Raw genomic sequence first — 8,588 nt, 5'->3', positions numbered from 1 at the left:
CAGTGAATAAGGGGGGCATGAATACAGAGAGAGTGGAGGAATATATGGGAACATTTATAACTGCTTCAATCTCATTGCTAGCTATTGATGTATTTAGGATTTTATATCCTGAGTGCAATTTTGGTAAGCATTAAGTGTCTACAATTGAATCTTTTCACCAATACATTTTATTGTTTGGAAATATAACATTACAAATTATGTTTAATATTTCAGTTGTTATGTTGTTAATTATTGCATTTGTATTCAATTTTATTGACTTCAGCTTTCTATATTTCTTTTGGTTAGTTTGACTATGTTTTGCCAAGCTTAATTACTTTTATTTCCTCCAAAGAACCAGGCCATTGTTTCACTCTTTTGGTCACTATTTCATTCATTTTCATTGTGATGTGCATGATTTTATTCTATCTATCCTTTTTTGGCTTGTTTTGTTCATTTTTCTAAAGCTATAAAATTCATTACTAGGTTACATATTGAAGTTCTCTGAATTTTTTTATACTGAATGCAGACATTAATAACTAAAATCTTCTCTCTTAGAACTACTTTTGTTGTATCTCATAGGTGCAGCCATATTTAGTTTCCCTTCCCTTTCAATTCTGGGATTCTTTTTTCAGTTCTGGCAGCTTAACGTATAGCCTCATCAATTGTAGGTAAGTGTTCTACTACTACAGCCTGAGTTTGATTACAGGGATATTTAAGTCCTAGTAGCCCGGCATTTCCAGTGATCCATTTTTCTTCCACAAGTATTATTCAATCATGATTTATTGCTTTAACTGCTGAATTTTGTTTTGTACTTGTTAAATAATTGTTCTATGGGCTACAATATGATGTCTTCTAAGAACAATATCATTTTTTTAAAGAAAAAATGTACAATTTTTAGCTTCAGATTGTTGTATTCTACATGCCTTTGTTTATCTGACCTATCCTGCAATTCAATTTTATTTCATAATGATTTTTTGTCTTAAGGCACAAGTGATTGATTAAACTGAGGAATAGTTACTTCACATCATTGTATTGGGACTTTCTTTTTTTTTATGTCCTGCAATGTTTATTTTACATTTTTTGCTTTGATGTTTCTTCATATATTTACATTGGTTTTATTTATTTATTTATTTATTTATTTATTTATTTATTTGTTTATTTATTTATTATGTATACATTATTCTGTCTGTGTATGACTGCAGGCCAGAAGAGGGCACCAGACCCCATTACAGATGGTTGTGAGCCACCATGTGGTTGCTGGGAATTGAACTCAGGACCTTTGGAAGAGTAGGCAATGCTCTTAACTGCTGAGCCATTCTCTCCAGCCCCCATCGGTTATTTCTTATAGATTAAATTATTTATCTGTGTCAAGGCTATGTGCTTTCAGATTTGTTTTACCTTAAAGTTATTATTATTAGATATAAGTGTATATATAGCTACTCTTGATTGGTTTAATACTCCTTTTGCTTAAAATATTCTCATCTATCCTCTCATATTCAGTCTGTGAATTTTTGCTTGTGATTTTTTTTGTGCAGATGGTGAATTGTTGGGTCACATTTTAAAATTCAGTCAGCTAGTCTTTGTATTTTATTTGAAGAATTGAGACAATTTACATTCAGGATTATTACTAAAAGGTGTGTACAAATTCTTGTTATTTTATTTATTGCTTTATGGTTATTTAGGAGTCTATGTTAATTTTCTCCCTTTTGTTGAGGCTTGATGGTTTATTGAATTAATCATATTTGATTCTTTCATAATTGACACTTGGTTATTTTCTCTTCTTGTGATATTTATTCTTTCTTGAGCTTCCATTACAGTGTCTGTCATATTTTTGGTTTGTAGGATGACTTCAAGTATATTTTATAGTAGTGATTTGGTGGTAATGATTACTTCCTTCTGTCCTTTCTCTTTTTTTTTTTTTTTTTTTTGAGACAAGGTTTCTCTGTGTAACAGCCCTATTAGTCCTGAAACTAGCTCTTGTAGACCAGGCTGACCTCGAACTGCCTCCCAAATACTCAGATTAAAGACATGTATCACCACAGCCCAGCCTAACTTATTATTTTAAAATATGACTTGATAGACTCTAGACTTACAGGAGAGAAGCATCTAGGCTTGACTGTGAGGGATTAAGGTTAATTCATTTGAGAGGACTCTAAATATGGTCAACACTATTCCATGGGTAGGGAGACTATTCACTGGAGTTTGGGTAACTTTTAGGTTGACCAAAGAAAATGTATTTCCACAACAGCTATTAATTGTCAACAGTCTCTCAGGAAGGGGTAAGGCCCTCTCAATCTTCTCATCAATAAATATATATATTGTTTATGGTCCTGATCTTTTTCAGGGCTTGTGCTTTTGGTAGTGGTGGAGGTAGAAGCCACATAACTTTCCATATTACTCAAATTTCCTGCCACAGATCTACATATTTAGCCCCTCTGGGTACTTTTAAATTAAGGATGTTTCCTACAAAGTCTTATAAGTTTGGTTTCTGAACTGAATATTGAAAACAGGTACATAAAACAATCTTTAAATTAAAATAATTATTGTGGACCAAGAGCTTATAATAGAAACTAGAGCCACAGTATGCTGGAAGAGCTGTAAATGATTCTAAGAAGAAAAAGAATGGTTAGGGAGGTATGAATGGCTAGGGAGACTTGAAGTACAGGAGCTTTTTCTGTTCCTGGAGATGAAGCTCAAATGGGAGCCAAAAGTCTCTTCTTTTCTGCATTTCAAATTTCCAACATTGTGTCCCAAATCACTGAATATCCTTAATGTGGGAGGAATAAGACAAAGATAAATGTAGTTCCATGAATTCCGGTAAAGAGAATACCCCTAATCCCAGTAGTTGAGAGGTTAAGAATGGAGGATTTTCATAAGTTTGAGTCCAGTTTGTGCTACAAAGACAGAAAGACCTTCTCTCAAATCTACCCCAACCCTGGTGAAAGACAAAGATAGATGAAGAGGGATCTAAAAACAAATGCCAGCACAAGATGCAGAAAGACCTCTTTTATGTTTCAGTTATTCAATTTACATAAAATAAATAAATATGTGTGTATGTTCTAAAAGGTTATGTAATAGTTTTGCCACTGTAATGCAGTTTCTGTAATCCATTTCATAATACAGGCTTTTTTTTTTTACCACCTTACTATATATAATTCATTTTCTTTTAACACCTGCACAATAGTTCACTATAAATAATAGTCCCTTATAAGTAATGTCACAATTGAAGATTCTTCTACAAATATTTGCTTCTACAATTAATTTTTGGATAAGTTTTGTGGGTAAGGAGTTAAGACAGTGTCTTATCCTGTGTCCCATTTGCTTCAGACTTGCAGTCATCCTCTTTCTTCAGCTATCTCAGTGTAACATGAGGGCCAGCTTGTTGGGGTTTCTGTCTTGCCCACTACTCCACAGCCAGCAAGCCCCAAAGAAAATCACACAAAGATCTCTATAAGTTATAAAGCTGATTGGCCCATTAGGTCAGGCTACTTATTAGCTCTTGTAGCTTATATTAACCCATTATTCTGATCTATGTTAGCCATGTGGCTCAGTACCTTTTTCAGTGGGGCAGATCACATCTTGCTGCTTCGGTGATCTGGGCAGGAGTAGGAGGAATCAACTTCCTCCTTCCCAGAATTCTCCTGTTTTCATTGCTTTATTTCTACTTCCTGTCTTATTTTCTTGCCTATACTTCTTGCCTGGCCAATCAGTGTTTATTTAAAACATGATTGACAGAATACAGATAATTCTCCCGCACCACCTCAGTGCTTGTCTTACACATGTGGGCCACCATGTCCCAATGAGGTTTTAGGATTGATTTCTAAAAACATGTTTCTTGACAATGTATATGCAGTCTTAAAGTTGTATAGGTTTTTCCATATGACTTCTTAATGTTTCTACTAATTTCTATTTACATTATAATGCTGCAAACAGCTTCCCATATTACATACTATCATTTGTGGTCAAATTGGTAAATACAAATATATGTATGTGTCTGTATCTATATGCATTACAGTCTATGTCTATGGCACTCTCTAGGTCTTTCTTCCTACATCTCTCCTTGTGTCTATTTCTCATGGCCGTGGCTATATCTATGTCTATATCTTTATAAATGCAGTTTGTTCTCATCCATGGACTCAATATTTGCAAGTTTTCCTACTTTCTAAATTTTACTTATAACACCAAAATTAATACTTCTGGCACTTTTTTGTGGACATGTGCAGAGTGGTAAAGAATCTTCTATTAATTAATACTTATGTACTTGGCCAAAGCTGAACAAAATGGGTGTATTTTATAAATTAGTAAATTATCACTAAAAGATCCTTAAGCATATTATTATAAAGATAGTAGTATTTAAGATAGTGTTATTATTCTGTTAGTGGATGCATGCAAAGTTGGCCAGTACTTTCTACTTAGTAGATTTGTGACATACAAAACAGTCTATATATTTGGAACATAAGTGAAAGCAAAAACTAAAAAAAGATCCTTGTTTTTAAAAAATAATATTTTGATTCCTTATTTAAGAATTTATTACAATGTAATTTAATCATATCCCCTCTCACTTCCCCAAATACATCCCTCATCCATTCTCTCTACCCTAACCTTCCTACCTACTGAACATCAAGGTTTCTTCTTTTTTAACCTGTGGAGTCCAACTTTAGTTGCTCAACTGTTATAGGTATGGTGCCTGCAATGGACAGTGATAAAAGTACCAACTATCACACCAATGATTAAAGAAAGTCAACTCTTCTTTGCTAAGCAACAATCAAATGCTGATAGCTTCTCAGCTAGAGGTAGGACTTTGTGTCTACCTTTTAGTCACCACACTGGAATATTGTCTGTCTTGAATTTGCTCATGTCATTTATATTCTTTCATACCTAAACTATGAGCTTACAGGTACAATGTTCCATTGTGTCTATGAAACTCTGTTTTCTTAGATATTTTCAACTACCTCCACCTCTTACAATTTTTCCTGTGCCCTCTTCATTAAATATCTTTGAGCCTTTAGGAGAAGTATATGATATAGATAACCCATTTGGAGCTCAGCACTACAGAGTCCCTTATTCTCTACATGCTGACTGGCTGTGATTTCTGTGCTAATAGCTATCTATTTAAGAAGAAGCTTCTCTGACGACAGTTCAGTAATGCATTGATCTATGAGTATAGCAATAAGTCATTAGAAGTCATTTTAATACCATTCAGCAAAAGAATGGTAATAGGTACTATCCTAGTGCCTATGTCTTATCTAGCAACCAGTTCATTGCCCTGTTAACAGTGCCAGATGTTGGTTCATCTAGTAGAGTAGGGCTAAACTACATTCAGAAAGTGTTTCATTTTTCCCATAAGAGTTATGCCAATATTGGCTCATAAGATTATTCTAGTTAACAATACCAGGGTTCCTCCCACCAGTGCTGAGCAGTGGTGAGCAGTGGTGAGCATCAGTGCTGAGCAGCAGTGATGAGCAGGCATACCTTCCGTAGGACTGCTTATATGTGCTGGAGCATCATCTTCATGTTTTCATGGTGCCAGAGCCATAGGCAAGCTCAGGTCAATGTTGCCACTTGGCAAGTCCTCTTAGCTATTTCCCCAGAAGATCCTTCAGTGCATATCTGGCTGAACGTGCTGATGAGTGACTAGTGATCCAATGATTGGAAAGTTTTTTGTGGGGCTTCCCTTACCTAAGACAGGAAATGTGTTTTGACCTGGATGATTTCCCAAGATGGGTAAGGGGTGTTGCCTGAAGTCCAATGTCACTCAAGACAGGCCTAGTCATGTAATTTATATAAAAGTGGGACTTGTAGAGCCCATGGGTCTACCCCTTCTCTAGCAGTTCATCTTGAGGAAAGTTTCTGGCCAGACATCTTGTTGCAACTTCTGGCTAAACATCTTGTTTGTTCCTGTGCTCCCTCTACCCTCCTGGTGATTAGCTATAGGCCATTGTTTACTCCATCTTGGAATTGGTAATTTCCCACTTTCCTGGGGGGAGTTCCATCATGCAGCAGCTAGGTATGTAAGGTTTTTCTAAGTTTGAATAAACAGCATTTGGCATTAAAAAAAGAGTTATGCCAATATTGTATTAATGATCGTATCATGATAATCAGATTATTTTTATAGTTAACATTGTTCACATCTAGGTGTGACTGCTTCTTTAATTTGCCCATCAGGAATGCTTTGTTTCAGATTGCTTAACTAGAAGGCTGTAAGTATGGTGAGTCCTTGATTTTTATTTATTCACTGATACCTTGCATTGCTATATTAGAAACTATGCTTCAATAAATGCCTTTTAAATTTTTCTCATATTTTTTTTGTGTGAGTAGGTAATATATTTGTGGGTGCATTTGCAACCATATCTGTGTGGCAGACAGAAGACAAACATGATATTGGCTCACATCCTCTGCTTTTACTCAGATTCTGAAGATTAAATGAACTCAGGTCTCCAAGTTTGCATGTCAAGCATCTTTACCTGCTGAGCTGGCTTCATAAATGTATTTTTTCATGAAATGTTGGGAAGTACTGTGTCTAATCTCATGCTTGGGTTTTATAATACATGTGAAAATTGTTAGATGTATGGAATTTGTAGACTTCTTAGGGGAACCCCATTCCCTCATCTAAAAAATAAATGGAGTAATAGGCAACATCAGATTAAAAATGGTGATCATTTCCATTACAAATATGAACAAAGGAAAACATTTTTGTATCAGTATTACTAGAATTGACTCACCCTAAAATGAAGCTCTGATACAGTAACATGAATTAAAACACATGCCTTTTTGTTGCTAAGTTAAACTGAGTTTTTCAGAAAGAAATCTAAGGATCCAGCTATCAATGATAATACATAGCAAATGAAAGTGTCAGTTTCATTAACAAGTGACAGTTCACTTGCAGCTATATAAGAGTAACGATCACCTTTCCTTGCCCATGGTAATTATGATAATCATGAAATACAATTTCACAATCCTCATTGACACAATACTCAGGAATAGGGACCAACAATGTTTTTATTAAACAGTCAAATAGTAAATACTTTATGATTGAGTGAAACATGGTTTGTCTTTGAACTTTGCAACTCTGCTGTTGCACAGTCTGCTGTACAAAAGCAGGTGAATTCCATGTAAATAAGTACGTGTGACAAGTCTAAGAACATTTTAGTCATAAAACCAGACTGCTGGCTTATGGGCCCTAGTTTAATGACCTCTGGCATTAAGATCTACTTTAGCTTAAGCAGAGTTAATATTTAAAAAAAAATAATTGTTAGTTTTGAGACAGTTTTGCTATGCCTGGTCATTTTCATGCTCATGTTTAATATACAACTCAAGTTAAATGGGCCTTTCACATTATAGTTCCAGCTTATCCTTTGTTTATCACCACTTTCAGAGCATTTCATTCGGTAATATGAGCCACAGTCTTTTTTTTTAAATTTTCAGTTTTTTCTTATATAATATATTGGGACTATGGTTTCCCCTCCTTCCACTCCTCACAGTCCCCGCATATACTTTCTTCCAGATAAACTCCACACCCCTGTCTGTCTCTACCTAGAAGAGAGCAGGCCTTCCAGGGACATCAACATGGTATAACACATAATATAAACAGAGGCAAACCCTCACATCAAGGTTGGGTGGGTCAATCTAGTAGGAGAAAAAGGGTCCCAAGAGCAGACAAAACAGTCAGAGACACTCCCACTCCTATGCCCACTCTCACTTTCAGGAATCCCTTCCAAACACCAAGCCAATAACCATAACATATGCAGAGTCTCTACCACATACCTGTGTAGACTCTGTGATTGGTGCTTCAGTCTCTGTAAGCCCCCATGAGTCCTGCTTAATTCACACAGTGGGCCATTTACTCCTGGAGTTCTTAACCACTCTTGTTTGCAGAATTCACCCCCCACTCTTCCACAGAGTTCCCTAAGCTGAGAGGAAGGACCCAATAAAGACCTCCAACTTAGGCTCTCTCTCTGTCTTTGCCTAGTGTTTGGCTGTGGGTATTTGCATCCGCTACAATCAGCTGTCAGAGGAAGCCTCTCTGAAAATAATTTTAATAGGTTCTAATCTATGGGTATAGCAGAACATAGGAATTATTTTGATGATAATTTTTTTTTGATTGTCATGTTTACTTCTACACTAGGTTTATGAGGTATCCAGTCTCTCATTCTAAGACATCAAGGCTGTGTTTGATATGGGCTTGACTCCTCTGTGTTACCATTACCCCAGCACATCTTGCAAGGTTTGGGGGTTTGTTTGGTATCCCAGGTTTACCATTAGAAATCATACCTGCAGAAGATGAATGGTTTCTTATCCCACATTAATAGGAGGCCTTGCTTAGCCTTTTACGGTCTAGTTTCTTGAGTTCTTTATATATTTTGGAGATCAGACCTTTGTCAATTGCGGGGTTGGTGAAGATTTTCTCCTAGTCAGTGGGTTGCCTTTCTGTCTTAGCAACAGTGTCCTTTGCTTTACAGAAGCTTCTCAGTCTCAGGAGGTCCCATTTATTCAATGAGGCCCTTACTGTCTGTGCGGCTGGGGTTATATATAGGAAGTGGTCTCCTGTACCCACGTGTTGTAGAGTACTTCCCACTTTCTCTTCTATCAGGTTCAGTGTGTTCAGACTG

Source organism: Alexandromys fortis, unplaced genomic scaffold, assembly GCF_014885135.2.
Source record: "Alexandromys fortis isolate MF-2015 unplaced genomic scaffold, M_Fortis_MF-2015_v1.1 scaffold_226, whole genome shotgun sequence".
NCBI classification, from domain to species: domain Eukaryota; kingdom Metazoa; phylum Chordata; class Mammalia; order Rodentia; family Cricetidae; genus Alexandromys; species Alexandromys fortis.
The sequence above is the reverse complement of the archived record's forward strand: the minus strand, read 5'-3'. Positions refer to the sequence as shown.